General features: G+C 36.7%; 1 pseudogene; it reads right to left on the bottom strand.

The window, feature by feature from the left end:
• Positions 1 to 1,146: 1,146 nt before the first annotated feature.
• LOC127137102 (polygalacturonase non-catalytic subunit AroGP2-like) lies at positions 1,147 to 2,122 on the bottom strand (annotated as a pseudogene).
• Between the last annotated feature and the right edge of the window lie 16,597 nt (positions 2,123 to 18,719).

Below are 18,719 nucleotides of genomic sequence, written 5' to 3'. Positions count from 1 at the left end.
TGCTTTGAGCTGAAGGAACTCATTATAATCACCGGCTAGAATAGTAACTTCTTTGGTAATTGTTGGTTGAGCTGTAGCAGCGACCCTAAGTTATCGTTGTTGTTCTCTTAACTCCAATATGGTCGTCATGATTGTAGTAGTTACAACGAATACCATGGTGCTAGCCACTGTGTCCTATGTTTCGTCCACCACGACAATGGTAGTGGAAGGCAAACTAAGATCATTCAGTGGATGTCCCTATTAGTCTCTCATACGGGATAGCGGGATAAGCATAACCTTAGTAAATATGGAGGAATTGGTGTCTCCCATGAGAGTTGATGGTTTGAATTGGAAAACTGAGTACATATCTGAAAAGAGGGCAGGACGACGACGTCGGCGATGGAAACCGCGACGAGAGAGGTTGTTGAATACGTTGTCACGTGTTGCTGGAGCGGTGGTGCATGAGGTTCACGCGTAAAAGGAGAAGTGGCGTGTGGGGCGCGTGGGAAGGGGGGTCGCGGTGAGATTTTGAGGACTCTTCGATCTAGAACAGGCGATTCCGACAATATAGGTATCTCGCCGGAAGGACATCGGGAGCGGCGAAGCTACTAGCGGTAGTGTTGATTGTGGCCAGAAAAACGGCGGTATGGTGACAGAAAAGAGTCACTCAAAAACTTTTCTTATTGACAAAAAGTGGGTCAACCGATAAAACATGACGAATAGTTGAATCTCAACAAACTCTAAATATTATATTAAAGTATAAGAGAGTGAGTGACATTTAAATGAATCGTGTATTTAAAACACACTACGGAAGTTGTATTTTATATATATATATATATATATATATATATATATATATATATATATATATATATATATATATATATATATATATATATATATATATATATAATTACATGTGGATTGTTATTTTATATACAACCATTATATCGTTAACAAATATTCTTAAGAATGTATATCACTTAAAGTTATTTAGTGGTTCACACATCACCACATGTAAAAGTATATGTGACTTTATGCTTTAATTCGGAAGCCATTTATTGAAAACAGTATTTTTCCATTCAAAAGCGAGTTTCATCATAGCTAATCTTTAATCAAAATCAAATATTGTAGCCGACATAAAGCTTAAATAAACAAATACTAACATGTAAAAACACTACTAATATTAAAGCCAATTCACTCTGAAGTCATTTATATAACAGTTGCATAAAAAGGATCTTATGTTGTGTATTTGGAAATTTGACTATATTAAGATAGTACCGTGTGATTTTGTTATAACTTTAAGTTTGTAACTTGTTCTTAAATCACACTGGCACATTATAATTATCTCAAACTGATCTTCAATTCAAACATACATAGGTAATAAATAGTACATTTTCTTCCAATAACATAATCATTTCTTTCTAAAAATAGGAAAATAGAAACCAGATATTACTGAGATAACATTACATTGAATTGAAAACATATTGATTTCGAAATGGAGATGCTCCTTTAGTCCATAGTACTCCAAGTCAGATCGTTCTCAAAGATCCGATGGCACACCTCAATTCGACTCAGACCAGATCCAAAAGCCATGAGTGCACCATGGATGGGACACCAAGCAGTCGTATCCAAGTGACAAATCGCAACACCATGATTGATCTTGGCATTTGATTTTGGGTTCAAAAGATTCGCTTCATAAACCTGAACCTTGGGAACGGAGTGACAGATGTACAACAAAGAAGGAAACAAATTCTAATGACACGACAATGATTCAGTCACTTATCCACCGTTTATCCCTTTAACCCGACCCACTATAACATTTTTATCCGGCCCATTTAAATTCTTAATGGACCGAGCGGTAACATCACGACCCAATACCGAAGTTGCAAAGTCGATCATGTCCTCAAGTGACCCTACACACCGTTTCTTCTCTCCTTTACCTGTCACACTCACTCAATGAGTTCACTATCATCTTGTCCATAGACAAATTCTTAGATACTTTAAAAACTTTTTTCAACTCACTTAACTTCGAAGTTGCAAATGGAAATTTAGTGAAAATGTTACGATGCCAAAACAATCTTTGTTGTAATTTATCTTTAATATCGGGCATAAGCACAACAATACCTTGTTTCAACATCATTTTGCATAAAAATCTGTCAGGTTAAAAGTCTAATTCGAGTCAGAGTTTTTGAAAAACTTTGGATTGTCTCTTTTTAATTTGATTTGTGTCAAGATATGTACATGATTTGAATCATACACATAAAATCTCAATTTTTCATGGTTTTCAAAATGCTTTGAGATTTTCTTTTCAACCTAACTTGAATCAATAACACATATGGTTCTTTCTCCACTAACTAAACCAATTGACTAAAAGCATTATGATCAAACTCAAACATAATAATTGATTTATGCATGCTAAAAACAAATCATTTCAAAACTTGATTCAAAGATGTGCAATCATGAAGGAGACTCAATAAATAATAATAAACAAAACGAAAACGAAAAAATAAGCAAAAAATCGTATTGGGATTCTCCCTCTTAATGTATTAGAGACATGCAACTTCAGAAACCCGTGATGCTAGATTAATTCCTTATCGTGCTAACATTGTAGAATTGATGGATCATTTCGATTATATTACATTCCTTTACATTCCTCGAGAAGACAACCAATTGGCTGGTGCCCTAGCCACTTTTTCATAAATGTTCAAAGTAAGTAGGGCAAGAGGTTCCACTTATAAGAATCTGAAGGCGGGATAAGCATGCATTTTGTTTGTCAGACGAAGAAGAACCTGATGGCAAACATTAGTTTCCCTACATCAAATGTTATCTTGAGAAACCATAGTACCTAGTAGGTGTCTCAAATTTGGATAAGAAAATATAAGAAGGTTGGCATCCAAATTCTTTTAATGATAATGTGTTATACAAGAGAAATCATGATATGGTTCTTCTTAGATGTGTGGATAAACATGAAGCCTACTTGCTCGTCAAGGACATCCATGAAGGATCTTTTAGGATTCACACCAATGGGCAAACCATTGTTAAGAAAATCCTGAGGGTCGGCTATTAAATGTTGACTATGGAATCTGACTGCTTCAATTATGTCAAGAAATGCCATAAATTCCAGATCTACACTTACAAAGGGAATATGCCTCCAACTCCCTTGAATGTTTTAACATCACCATAACCTTTCTCCATGTGGGGAATTGACGTGATTGGGCTTATCGAACCAAAATCCTCAAATGGACATCGGTTCATTTTGGTCTCCATCGACTACTTCACCAAATGGGTTTAAGCTGCTTCATACGCCAACTTAACAAGACAAGTGATTGTTCGATTCATTAAGAGGGAGAAAATATGCCATTATGGACTCCCAAATAAAATCACCAGTGATAACTCATCTAATTTGAACAACAAAATGATGAAGGAGTTATGCGAGAGTTTCAAGATTGAACACCATAACTCATTACCATACCTGACGAAGATGAAAGACGCCATAGAAGCAGCAAATAAGAAAGTCAAGAAGATCTTTCAAAAGGTCATGAAAACCTACAAGGACTAACATGAAATGCTTCCTTTCGTAATGCATGGCTATAGGACATCAGTTCTCTCTCTAAAAGGTGAAAACCTCTCCTCTCTCAATAACAATGAGAACGGTGGTGGATTATCTCCCTCTATAACAACAACTACGACGGTCGATTCTCTCAACACTCACTCCTCTCTTAAACAAAAATGCAGAAAGTAAAAAATCCAATCTTTCACTCTTTAACTCTCATCTAAATAAAAACTATCAAAGGAGATAATGGAAGCAAAGAAGAAAGAAAAGGGAAAACGAAAACTACCGGAGGAGCGGAAATGAAGAGGTAATGGATCGGGAATGTGAAATGCACTGGTTCTGGATCCGATTTCGTAATACTTCTGCGATTTCTAGAGGTTTTGTCGAAGCACCATAAAGGGACAAATATCATTTCCAACGTGCAAGGGTCGTGAAAAGGTGGCCGACACGATTTCCCGCAGTTGTTGCGGTGGTCTGGAAATGAATGTTGTTTCGTGTTTTGGCTCTGACTCACTTCTCCTTCTTCCATTTTGCTTCTGTTTCATTTTTGGTTTTGTTGTTATTATGAGATGTTATTGATTTGTTTAAAGTTTGTATTTTATTTAATTTGTTTTATGATATTGTTGTTGTCAATGGAGGAAAATAAATAAGGTTCTTAGTGTATTGTTTGAAGGTGGAAGAAGAAGAGGTTCGATGGTGAGGAATAAAATTGTATTTTTATTTAAATTTCCAATTGACTGTCTCTTTTTTCTATGTTACTGATGCGTTATCCCCCTCTTTTGCTCATGAGAATAGTAAGGCTTTAAACATAAACAAGCTAGGGTTTTTGTTTGATTTAAGGTGGGAAAATGACTTCTCTTTTGCCTGCTAAAAAATTCAGCATTTAGCTCTGTTGTATAGCAACGTTGTCACGTAAATGAGAAACTTTCAAAAGATAAAAAGAAAGGATAAAGATAGCTTGCTTTGAAAAAGGAAAAAAGGAATCTTTGACTTTTGACCTTTTACTAGTATATTTTGAACATATGAATAATGCTAGTAAGAAATAAAAATATTTTTGTATTTTTCTCTTTAATTTCTCAAAAGACAATAAAAGAAAAATGATAAAAATAAGTCTTAAAACCTAATGCTACACATTTTTTGAGTTTTCCTAATTAAAAGTCAAAAGTGAATAAAACTCCTAATTTTTTTTTGATTTTTTTTCTTCTAAAATGCACGTATTAAAAACTAAAAACCTAAAAAGGATTTTAGACCAGAACAAAATTGGGGTGTTACAAAGTCAGATGGGTCATTTGTCAAGCATAAAGCAAGGTTAATAGGTATAGGATTCCTACAAAAGTTTGGTTTAGACTAGTTTGAAGTCTTTGCACGTGTAGATAGACATGAAACAATAAGATTGGTTATTGTTATAGCTTCAAGTAGGAATTGACCTCTGCTATATTTGGAATCTGAAAGTTGATTCATTTTTCAAGCAGCGAGGATTCAAGAAATGTGAACTAGAGTATGGCGTGTATGTGTAATGCAACACGCACTACAAGAAAAACACGTTTTAGCTGCAAAACTTTAGCGTCGACCCTGACTCTGATGCTTCTAGTGTTGATATATTATCACAAATAATTGTCGCTAATGGTTAAAAACATTTGTTTTTTTAATAGGTCGTTACCTTTAGCGTCGGTTGACACTCACGCTAAATTTGGGTAAAACTAATTTTAATTTAAAATAATTCTTTTATTGGAATATAAGCAACAATGTTCGTCGACGCTAACGAATAGTTGATTGTAATTTCTTTCATGTATTTATTTATTTATTTTATAATAGCGAAGCTACTGTTCGTACGAAAATAATTCATTTCCCTCCACAAATTTGGTTGCCTCCTTTTTTTGTTTTAAATACTTATTTAACTTTTTAAGCTAGCGACGACTTAAGTCTACTAATATAGGTGCCCAAAAATTCATTTCCCCCACAAATTTCGTTTTCCACCTTTTTTTTAATTGTTTTAAGAAATTATTTATTTTAATTGTAGTGTTGGGCATGGCAGACGCTAAGTTTAGTGCGGAAAAAGTATATTTTCTCCATTTTACTTCTTTTTATTGTTTTAATTATTAGTAACTATAACTTCAAATAAAACTATAAATTATTAAAAAAATAAATGAAATTATAAACTAAAACTAAATTTAAACTTATAAATAAGACAAACTTATTTTATTATTTTAATTAAAAAGTATAACTATAAAAAATATATAATTTTAAACTATAAACTAAAAAAATCAAATAAAACTATAAACTGAAACAATATTCATTAAATCAATTTTATAAAATAAAATCTAAATTATAAATTAATAATATAAATCATATGTAACAAAAAGAAACAAAGGGTAATTGCTTCCCTCAAACTCACACGCTTCTCTCAAACTCGCAGCTTCTGGAAATCAAATCGCTTCCCAAAATCTCTAAGGGTAATGTTTTTCAGTTTGAGTTTTGTTTGTTGAATTTTAATTCCTTGTGTCGAAGCAGGTTGTTCGACAGGGTAAGGAAGTATCGAATCACCTAGTGTGTTGAGTTGTGTTAGTGTGTTGAAGTGTCGAAGCATGTTGCTTCACACAGGATTTCGACTTAGGCCTATTTTAGTAGTGTTAGCTATTTTGAGCTTTTATAGTTTTAGGATTTAGCTTGAGGTCCAAGTTAACCTAAATCTATAAATAGAGGGAGTAACCCTTATTTTTGTAATGAAGTGAATAGAGTATTCATAACATTGTAATTCACAGTATTTTGCAGTTACAAAGTGAATAAGAAGTTTACCACAGTTTATGGGCAGAGAAAAACTCTGCAGAATTTTATTACTCTTCTCCTTCATCGTTCTTTAAACTCTTTTTTTCTCCATTGTTCTTTTCTTTTCAGTGTTATTGTGTGAGTGATAATAATATTTTTCATCAAGATTGATTGAAATTCTCCATAATTTTAGGTGGATTTCCAACATCTGGTATCAAGAGCTTCGGTTAAACAATTTGTTGGAAGAAAATCACCATGGCAATGAATCATCCAAACGGCCATTTTCCAACAAATCTTTCGATTATCAAGAACAACAATTATGAGAATTGGTGTAAGCAGATAAACGTTGTGTTCTGTTATCAAGTTCTTTGGGATCTTGTGAAGGAAGGAGTAGCAACGCTTACAAAAGCCACGACAGATCAAGAAAAATCTGCACATAAAGAATTGAAGAAGAAAGATTATAAAGATCTCTTTATAATCCATCAATGTATTGATGCATATAACTTTGAAAAGGTCATTGATGCAGAGTCAGCGAAAGAAGCATGGGAAATTCTAGAGTAATCGTTTGGGGCGCAGAGAAAGTGAAATAGGGGAGGTTACAAACTCATAAAAGGACGTATGAATTGCTTCAGATGGAAGACAACGAAAGCATAACTGATTTCTTCACCAAGGTAACGAAACTGGTGAATTAAATCAAGGTATGTGGAGAAGTGTTGACATCAAGATCTGTTGTTGGAAAGATCTTGAGGTCGTTGGCTCCAAATTTCGACCACGTGGTAGTAGCCATAGAAGAGTCGAAATATTTGTCAAAATTGACAAAGGAAGAGCTTCAAGGGATGCTTGAATATCATGAACAAAGAATGACTGAAAGAGCTGCGGGAATGTCGCAGAATGATATGGCCTTGCAGGCTCAATCAACAAAAGAAAGAAAAGGCAAAGGAAGCTGGAATGGCAACAAAGGCAGCAGAGGTTACAACAATTCGAATGGTCGAAATCAGCAAGAAGGAAACTGGTCAAATCAAAGAAAACCCTAGAACCAAGGAAACCAAAGAGGTGGTGTTACAGGTAGAGGAAGAGGTGGTGGTCAAAAGCCAGACAAGAGTCATATTCAGTGTTACAATTGTCAGAAGTATGGTCATTATTCTAGTGATTGTCCAGAAAATTAGAAGAATCAATAAACTTATGCAAAGTTGGCGAAACATGAAGAAGAAGAGACGTTACTGATGGTTACAACAAGAGATGAAGAGAGATTAAAGGACCATTGATACTTGGACTCAGGATGCTCATTACACATGTCTGGAAGAAAAGATTGGTTTGTCAACATAAAACCCTCAATGAAGAAGATGGTGAAATTTGCAAATGACAACCAAGCATGAAGAGGTCAGTAATTTCAGATGTGTTGTACATACCAAGCATGAAGAGCAATTTGCTCAGCATAAGGCAGTTAGGCAAAAAGAACTACAAGGTGTCGATCAAAGACAAAATGATGAGAGTTCTCGACTCAAATTGAAGGTTAATCTTGAAGGGTCCAATGTATCATAATAGAACCTTCAAGATTGAACTAAATGTGATGGAGCATAAGTGCCTTGCAACAGCATCTAGCAAAGATAAATAGATATGGAGTTATAGACTTGGCCATCTCAATTTCAAAGACATCAGAGATTTGAAGAGAAGAAATATGGTTTCAGGATTACCAGAAATCGACATTCCAAATGAAGTGTGTGAAGAATGCATGCAGGCGAAGCAGCATAAGAACAACTTCAGTAAGGATGCAGGAAGCAGGTTGAAGGCAATTCTTGAAGTCATATACTCGGATGTATGTGGTCCTCTCTAGGTGGATTCGATTGGAGGTAACAAATACTTTGTTACATTCATAGATGGTTTCAGTTGAAAATTTTGGTCTTACCTGATCCAGAAGAAAAGTGAAGTGATTGAGGTATTTTCCAAGTTTAAATCTATGGTGAAAGACAGAACGGTCGAAAGATCGATATTTTAAGGACTGATGGTGATGGAGAATATGTGTTGAAAGACTTCGATGCATTATGTGTGAAAGAAGGGATTATGCATGAGGTGTTTCCACCCTACACTCCACAATAGAATAGAGTCGTAGAAAGGAAGAATAGAACCATTATGATTATGGTTAGAAGTATGTTGAAAGGCAAGTATATACCTAGAGAATTATGGGGAGAAGCTGTGTCGACTGCGACATATATCCTGAACAGATGTCCGACAAAGAAGCTAGAAGGAATCACGTCAGAAGAATGTTGGTATAGTGTCAAGCCTAGCTTGAGTCATCTAAGGGTGTTTGGATCTATAACATATAGACATGTGCCAGATCAGTTGAGAAGAAAACTTGATGACAAGTTAAGTCAGATGATCTTGATAAGATATCATTCGACTGAAGGATACAAGTTGTTCGAACTAGTGAATAAGCAAGTAGTGATCAACAGGGACGTGATCATAAATGAGCTTAAGGAGTGAGATTGGACTGAGAATATCAAGAAAGATTCAGTGAGAATCTTTTGTGATGAACCAGCTAGTGAAGTCGAAAAAGAAGTTCGACAGAAAAAAGTCAGAGGTGAAATAGGCCCAAGCAGACCTCAAAGAACAAGACACATGCCTGGAAGGTTGCAAGAATGTGGGATTACATCAGATGATGTGGTCAATGAAGAAGGTGAGCTGGTACATTATGATTTCTACGCAGATGTTGAACCTGTCAATGCAGTTGAGGCATTGAAAGATTCAAAATGGATGAAAGCAATGGATGAAGAGCTGAAGTCAATCGAAGTCAACAACACTAGGTCACTTGTCGAATTTCCCCAAGACAAGAAAGAAATCGATGTGAAGTGGATATACAAGGTGAAGTTGAATCCCAAAGGAGAAATGACTCGACATAAGGCGAGACCTATGATGAAAGAGTTTCTTTAGAAAGATGGAATCGACTTTGATGAGGTTTTTGCACCTGTTGCTAGGATCAAAACAATCAGGTTGGTTGTTGGTCTAGCAAACATGAACAACTGGCATATGTGTCAGATGGATGTGAAATGTAAATTCCTTAATGGCCCTTTAGAAGAAGAAGTTTATGTTGCACAACCAACTGGGTTTGTGAAACATGGCGAAGAAAGAAAAGTGTACATGATGCATAAAGCCCTGTACGGGCTTAAACAAGCTCCAAGAGCTTGGAACAAGAAGATAGATGGATTTCTAATGGAGGATGAATTTATGAAGTACATAAGTGAACATGGAGTATATGTAAGAAGAAGCAAGAGTGAATTGCTTATACAATGTCTCTATGTCGATAACCCGTTGATAATAGGTAGTTGCAATAAGGAGATCGAAGATTTTAAAAGTGATCTCAACAAGGAATTTGAAATGTCAGATCTGGGTGACATTTCATATTTCCTTGGCATCTAATTCTACAAGAGTGGTAGAGGTTTGATGATACATCAAAGAAGGTATGCAGGCGATATACTCAAGAGATTTGAGATGTAAGATTGCAACCCAACTTCGACTCCAACTGAGCCCAGATTACAACTGTCGAAAGATTCAGATTCAGATGATGTCGACCCAACCCAATATAGAAGAATTATTGGTTCACTTCGATACCTTTGTCATACAAGGCCTAACTTAGCATACAGTGTAGGTATGGTGAGTAGGTCCATGTAGAAGCCAAAAGTATCACATCTAGCAGCGGTGAAGAGGATACTAAGGTATCTGAAAGGAACTCTCGACTATGGCATTTTGTTTCCTGCAACGGATGAAGGAAAAAATGCAAATTAGTGGGATACACCGACTCAAGTTGGTGTAGTGATGCTGAGGATCAAAAATCCACAACTGGCTACGTGTTTATGCTAGGTGGTGCACCAGTTGCTTGAAGTTCGAGAAAGGAGCCAGTGGTGGCATTATCGTCATGCGAAGTAGAATACATAGCTGCTTCTTTTTGCGTATGTCAAGCAACATGGATGGTGAATCTCGTCGAAGAGATAACAACGAAGAGTCATAGAGCAATTACCATGAGGATCGACAACATGTCGTCTATCAATTTGGAAAAGAATCCAATTGTAATATCACATATTCCCTTAAATGCTTAATTAGTTGTCAGTCAAGACCAATTGAGTTCCTATGTACTCTATCTATTATCAGTTGTAACAATTAGAGCTCACATGTGCTCTAAATGTTGTCAGTTGGGACCAATAGAGTAACCAGTGAACTCTGAAGAGATTAATTATTAATAAAAGAGACATATCAATATTAATAAGTACAAGAGAGAACATTTTTTATAACATTAATAATTGGTCAATTGGTAACGGAAGATAAAATATCAATTGAGATATTTTATATTACTACCTAATATTATAATATATATTAATTATATGTTATATATTTGTGTGGTGTGGAAAGGAAAAGAAGAAGAGGATAAGAAGAAGTAGGTAAAAGAGAAGGAGCGATATCTGAAAGGAAAAAGAAAAGGAAGAGATAAGAACAAGAAAAAAAGAGAAGAAAGAAGAAGAAAGAAAGAGGAAAGAAGAGCTTAGAGGAGAAAGAAGAAAAACCATGGAGGATCATCATCTTCACCACCACCATCATCATCATGTCATCTTCACTATCATCTTCACCAAACTTCATCTTCTTCTTCTACTAGGTGAGTTCTTAGATAGATTTAGCCTTTAGGGGGGAATAATTTATGCTTTGGGAGTTAGGATTTGTGTGAATCCATGATTGATGTGTTCATAGTGAAGAAGTGAAATTTTTCAGGAACCAATTGATTGGTCCTTTGTAATGATCGATTGATTGAACTTTCTGTTTTTGAAGAAGTTGGAATTTTTCACAGACCAATCGATTGGCCTTGGGAATCAATCGATTGATTCCTTTGTATTTTTGTGAGTACGGAGTTCCAACCAATTGATTGGTCCTTCCAATCAATCATTTAGTGAAATTTTTGTGAGAAATCTCCATTCAATCGATTGATTCATTTGATCAATCAATTGACATAAATTAATTCTTTGATAAATTAAAATATGCTACCAATGGTGTCATACCCCAAAATTCACCCTACCCCCATACAACTTTATTTCAATCCATCGCCCTACTCCCACACAACTTTCATCTGATCCATGTCCCTATTACCTCTACATACATTCATCATTTCATCACCATACTTGCATTAACATCCAAAACCAAAGGCATGTTGCACGGGCTCAAGGCATGACGTTCATACCTGAGAAAACACCACCAAAACAGAAAAAATTCCTTTTTTGGACAGTGTAATCGATTACACCAACCTTGGAAATCAATTACTGGGAAAAAATCAGGCTCCCAAGCCATTTTTGGTGCTTGTAATCGATTACACCAACCTTGGTAATCGATTACTGGGAAAAAATCAGGCCCCCAGACCATTTTTGGTGCCTGTAATCGATTACACCAACCTAGGTAATCGATTACTGGGCAAAAATCAGGTTACCAGGCCATTTTTGGTGCCTGTAATCGATTACACCAATCAGGGTAACCGATTACACCTGTGAGAACAGCAGCAATAACTTTGTTTTTTACACAGAGTGCATTTTGGTTTACCCCCTTTTCCACATACTTTCCCTATAAATATAGGTATTATTTCCCCTTATTTTTCATGCTTCCTAGCCCCAAAAAGTTCAGTCCAAGTACCATTCACTCTCCTCTCTAAACCTAGGTCAAACAAAAAAATATTTCTATCTCTAAAAGTCACCCCACCAACTTTTTTTGTCCTCTTTCACATTTTTTTCCAAAAACTTCTCACTCTCTAACACTCATAAATCAGCCCCTTCACTAAGCTTCCATCCTAAATACTTTCATCCCAAACCCCTTTGCTTCACATTCAAGTTCAACACCATTTCAACCTAGTTTTTTCACATCTTTGGGTTATGATTTTAGTTTAAACTTTGTTAACTTTTTGGTTCTGTTTTGTGTTGAAAAATGGTTATTTGTTATTGGTTGATATTTTGAGAGAGTTTAGATTCAAGCTTACTAAAAATAGTTAACTTTGGTTTACACACTTTTTTTGAGATTTCTTGCTCTTACTACTTTTTATCCACCATTTTCAATCAAACTTTGTTTCTTGTTATCATTTAATATTTGTTGTTGACTTGTTGTTACATTTATTTGGTTGATGAGTTCTATTAGATCATGTCTATGGTTGTTTAGAGTTGATTAAATCTTCAATGTTTCAAACCTATTAATGGTTGATCAATAGATCATTCATGATACTTTGAGGCATTGATAGATTGCCTCTATTTCAAACATATTTTAGTCATTTGATACATAGATGAAACTATATCTTTATATTAACTTGCTAATCCATTTGCTTATTGTTACTAACTACTAACTCCTAACATTTATATTATTGCACTTTAATTCCTTGCAATTTATTTTATTGTTCATTTTCATTTACTTTATGTTTATGTTCACTAACTACTAACTTCTAACATTTATATTATTGCACTTTATTTTCTTGCAATTTATTTTATTGTTCACTTTATTTCAAGTATTTTATGTTTATGTTTATTGTTATCTAATTATACCATTTACATTATGCTAATTTATTTACTACCTTATTATCTTGCTAAATAAAAGAGGAGTAAAAATAAAAGGAAGAGAACAAATCATATTCTTTTTTGGTAGATGGACTTAGGGTTGCATAACTTTCTTTGTTACAAATCTACTGTTACTTGATTTTTTAATCATCTTCAATACTTTAAATCAATGATAAGCTATCCCTTAATGAATCATATTCTAAGTCTTTTTGGCCTATGAAAATAGTCTTAAAAAATATTCATTTTGTACATATTACTAACCACTTATTTTACTTCGCTAACTTTGTTCATCATTAACCTTTGTAATTGTGATTTTTTTGCATTTAACTTGTGGTTTATTTTGTGTTATTAACTTATAATTTACATTCAAGTCATCATTATCATCATCATTGGACAAACTCATCATACATGTTTATTTACTTGTTATTTATTTTATTGTCATCATACATTAAAAACAACAAAAACATGATAAAATGATAAAACCAAAAATATTTACTCCACTCTTAATCAACTTGGACTTAGAGGATTTCATCTTAGGACCTTTGCTTGGAGGCCTTCCTTTACTCTTTTGTGATACTTTGTAAACACTTGGATTTTCATCTGTAACTTACACACATGTTGTAAGAATGGCATCATGGCACCATCTTATGGGGACATGTTTGTAAGACCATTATCCTTTGTTTAGCTTAGGTCACTTTTGCACACAAAAGGCTTTCTCTTGGGCTACCTTACAATGAGACCCTTCAATTTCTTGTTGGTTACTTTGCATTCATGTTGTATAAGCCAAATTTTCATAATCAAATAAAACAAACCCTTGATTCAACGTCAAGTGGCATTTTCATAGTCAAATTCAAAATACAATAAAATTACAATTGTTATTGTGCGCCACAAGCCTCAAGTGGTGGAGAATGAGTAAGAATGGAGAATTCCTACCCTTACTCTGATTATTTTAGACGCAATACGCTTGGCTTGTTGTTTAGAGTAATCGCCTCCGCCCATAGACTTTAGTGCAATATAATCACAAACGTTCATTTCATAAAACCCTTATTCAAGGTAAAAACAATACAACTCATCAAACTCATTTTTGTGCCTTAGGGTATCATCCTGAAAACCCTTTTCTCAAAGGTAAAATCAACCAACACACAAATATTTTCTACTTCGAACTACGGAGCTCTGATTCCTCATCCCCGAATGAGTGATACCTAGGCACAAGGGCCCCAATCCTTGGCGAGCACTATAATAATAAAACACCCCCTCTTTCACACACATTCTTTTGAAAATAAAACAATGATAGATAAATCCCATGTATGTAAAACAACCTAAATGGTTCCCATGGAGTACCATGGACGTGAGGGGTGTTAATACCTTCCCCTTGCGTAACCGACTTCCGAACCCAAATCTCGGTTGCGAGACCGATTCCTTATTCTCGTTTTAGCGCTTCCCGTGTGCGTCTCCTTTCCGAGGGTTTTATCGACTATTTCCCATCTCCTCTCTGATAGAGGTAAACTAAATAAAATTCGGTGGCAACTCTTCTGATTTTGCCTCTCTTTGGCATCTCTTTAGTCCCGGTTTCGTTATCGTGAAATCCCGGTAGCGACAATTGGCGACTCTACTGGGGAGACCAAAATTCCCTAAACAATTCTAGCCTAGTTTGGGTTGTTTCTCTTTTACGTACGTGGAGATTTATGTATTATCCATTTTTCTGTATATATTGCTTTTGTTGCTAACCTGTACATATTTCTTTGTTTGCTTGTTGGTCCAAAACTTTGCCTCTGTGACGAAGATCTTTGGAAGCAATAATGATTGCAAAGAAAAATCTTGTGTGAAAGACTCTTCACCCGAGTCTGAGAGTTTTACTTGAGATAGGAGAGGTTGAGTAGTATTGGTCTGCGAGGTGCCTTCCTTGTTAGGGTCGTACGAGAACCTCACTTAGTGGTAGATTCTCTTAAGGGGATTGATGACCGTCGTGCTTTTGGCGTAAGCATCTTTTCTTTTACTAGAGTCAATGACCCTAAGACCCATTTTAGAACCTTTAAAACTATGGCTATCCTAGACCAATGGTCGTGTAGTATAGGCCACCGAGGTTCTTTCCTCGTAAGGGTTGATATGAATATCTCACTTAGAGTAGATGACTTTGATGAAGCAGTTGCCTGGCAAGTAAATTGACATAAGCGGTTGACAGTCAAGGAATTCCATGACTCTAGGGGCAATGTCTTACACCCAATTTTCCAAAAGCCTTAGATCATGCAAAGCGAGAACCTTGGTTTACCAAGCAGTCATTATTGACCCCATGCCTCGTCACGATGGTTCAAAACCTTGAACCCATGCCTAAAATCCTGTGGAAATAATAAACCAATCATTCATTCCTACATTCATTCATCATCAAAATAATAAGCAAAGCTCTTAAAATTTTCGTTTGTTCGATGCAGAATCACAAGACTATTTTCCGACACAATCATGGATTCTTCAACAAGGAAAATCACCTCTACTTTCCGCTTCAAGAGTCCTGACATCTATTCATTAAAGGTCCTCTGCTCAAAGGTCGTAGCTCTCAAAGACAACAAGTTTAGAGCCAACTTTGGGAACATCATAGATCTTCTAACTGAGAAGGTTGACTATGGTGTTATCACTACAATGTCCCAATACTATGACATCCCTTTAAGATGCTTCACTTTCCCCGACTTCCAAATCTCTCCAACCTTGGAAGACCTCGAGAGAATCCTCAATCAATCAATTAAGGAGTACAACCCTTTCCCGAAGTTAGAAGAAGGCTTCTGTTTGACCGAGCTCTCACTCACCTTGGGTATCAACACCAAAAAGCTAGTGGACAATTGGGGCGTTAAAGGATTCATCAAAGGTTTAACCCAAAAGTTCCTAGAAGCCCATGCTTGGGAAATGATTAAAAAAGGAAGCCCCGACTTCTGTAGTTCAACCTTGGCACTTTTGATTCATGGAATTGTCCTCTTCCCAAATATGGACAAGTTCGTGGATCATTTAGAAGTTGAAGTCTTTCTCATAAAGAATCTGGTGCCTTTTTCACTTGCCGACTTCTACCATACCTTTCATACAAGGCATGAGAAGAAGGGAGGTACTTTCCTCTGTTGCGCTCCTATGTTACATCTTTGGATGAGGGCCTGCATGCCTCAAAGTGGACCTTTTGCTGAGAACAAACTGACATGGCTGCAAAGGTTCACATCTCTCTATGCCAACTCAATTCTATGGTACAAGAGGGAATGGGATACAAAGGACGTCATCGCAAGATGTGGAGAGTTCTCTAATGTGCCCTTAATAGGAACGCAAGGTTGCATCAACTATAACCCTGCTATACTCAAGAGACAACTAGGGTATGCCATGACGATTCCTCCCGAGGAAAGAGATTTCATTCCATTTGTCATCAATACCATGGATCTGCTTGATTCAAATGTGAAAAGAGTGAGAAAATCTTGGACAAGCATAGTCCGTATTGACCATGAATGGGGTAAGAAAAACATCCTAGCCAAGGAACCCTACTATGTATGGGTACAAGAGAGGTCTAGGGTTGTTAAGATGTCGTTTCTGTTAGATTCTTCTTCATTCCCGTTGATCCCTGAGCCCGAGCCTATCCTACAAGAGGACATGGAAAAACTTACCAGCCAAATCAAAGAGCTTGAGTTGGAAAATAGTCAATTACGAGTCCAACTCAATTGCGCCAAGGAACGTAACCACGTCTTGGAGGATAAGGGTAAGCAAGTTTGTGAGAAATTTGAAGATAGCAAGAAGAGGATACGATTAGCCGAGGGACAAAGAGTTTGGGTTGGTGGAGCTCTACAAGGAGCTAATTCTGAGCTAGACTTCCGCAACGACGAGTTGGATCGAGCGTCCCAAATCATCAAGGACCTTGAAAATACTGTCGAGAGGTCTAATACCATGAAGAAGGAAGCGAGGGAAGATTATGAGTCCCAGATTCTCGAACTAAGGACCACTCTAAAAGAGTATAAGGACTTTCTAGCCAAGGAACAACTAGAGAAGGAAAAGATTCACCGAAGTTTCATGCGTGAGCAGTTCAACCTTGGACGAGCTTGCGAGCAAATCAAGAACTTGAAGAGGGGAATCTATGACCAAACCTATGTAGAGTTGCAAAACAACTGTAAACATTAGGAGGAGCGTTGTCATGGATTTGAAGCTGCCATTTCTCAAAGGGATGAAATCATCCATAATCTCCAAGCCCTTTATGAAGAATGGAGGGACAAGTACACCAACATGACGGTATTAACTAACTATGCCCTTCAATACTTTCCCGACAAGTTGAAGGAGGCGGATTTGATCATGTGCCCAGATAATACCCCCTAAGAGGTCTACCACTTCGTCAAGTTCTGCAAGAGGATGATGGCCGAACTCATCACTAACATTGCGGCTCTCCGCAAGTCTCAAGGGGTCACTTTTAGGGTGGATATCTAGTTAGTTTATTTGCTTTCGTTACTTGTATTTTGCAACTTCTATGTATTGCAGTCTATTTTCCCTTCAAAGGATGAATAAAAGTTGTGATTTTCTCTATTGTGTTTTCCTTTATTCATGACTGTGAACGCGAATCGTCAAGTAGTTTTCTACAATGAATAAACACGAATAACTAAAAGAGCTTTGCTTACACATAAAACAAAAAAAACATTCATGCATCATTTGCATCTTTGGAAACACAAAAACATAAAAAAACTCATCCATCCACCTTTTTTCTGACCAGAACCACTCTCTAAAGTTGACTTTCGGTACGATACACGAGGACGTCGACAAGCTGTCATGGAGCAACTCCAAGAGAACCAAGATGTCCTTCAAGAGGAAGTATCCCAGGTGCGGTCCCAAATGCGGCAGTTGATGGAGACTATTCAAGAAGTCGCAAGAGGCCAAGAGGTTATGGAAAAGATGCAAGAAGAAATGAACCAATGTGTCATTAATACCAATCCTCCTACACCTCCAGCGGTCGAGACTCTGACTCCAGTTGATCCTCCGATCAACATTAATGCACCCGGCGGTGTTCCAAACGGCAATCCTCGTCCTCATGTTTTTGAAATAGACGACCAACATGATGAGTTCTTCAGCCCAAGGGCTGCTTCTCAGGATGATGCTTTCGGTTCAGCAACCAACGAGGTGGAGAGGAAGGTAAAGGCTATAGAGGAAAAGCTCAAGGCAATGGGGAACACTGATGTTTTGGGCCTTGATGCGGCAGAAATGTGCCAGGTACCTGGGGTCATCATTCCGGCCAAGTTAAAAGTTCCAAACTTTGAAAAATATAAGGGAAATAGCGACCCTAGGACTCACATTAGGGCATACTACCGAAAGATGGCTGCTTATTCTAGAGATGATCAACTTTTAATGCATTTTTTCCAAGATTCCCTTAGTGGGCCATCCTTGGATTGGTATATGCAACTCGAGGGCAACCATATTCACACATGGAGGGAAATGGTCGAGGAATTCCTCAAGTACTATTAGTACAACACTGATATGGCACCTAATCGCACGCAGTTGCAAAATCTGACTCAGAGGTCTGAGGAGTCCTTCAAAGAGTATGCCCAACGATGGAGGGAATTGGCTGCTAGGGTACAACCCTCATTGCTAGAAAGAGAACTGGTAGACATGTTTATGGGAACCCTCCAAGGTCCATACCTTTACAGAATGGTAGGGAGCACCTCTTCGGACTTTTCTGACCTGGTCTTAGCCGGTGAAAGAATAGAAATTATGATTAAAATGGGAAAGATACAGAACACTGCCAGTACTTCCAGTGCATCGAAGAAACCTTTTGTTCCCTACGGTAAAAAATGAGAAGGCGAGACCAATGCCACCTCTATCATTCGAACAAGAAATGCCTCTTATCCCTAAGT

Source organism: Lathyrus oleraceus, chromosome 4 (assembly GCF_024323335.1).
Source record: "Lathyrus oleraceus cultivar Zhongwan6 chromosome 4, CAAS_Psat_ZW6_1.0, whole genome shotgun sequence".
Lineage (NCBI taxonomy): Eukaryota > Viridiplantae > Streptophyta > Magnoliopsida > Fabales > Fabaceae > Lathyrus > Lathyrus oleraceus.
The sequence above is the reverse complement of the archived record's forward strand: the minus strand, read 5'-3'. Positions and strand labels throughout refer to the sequence as shown.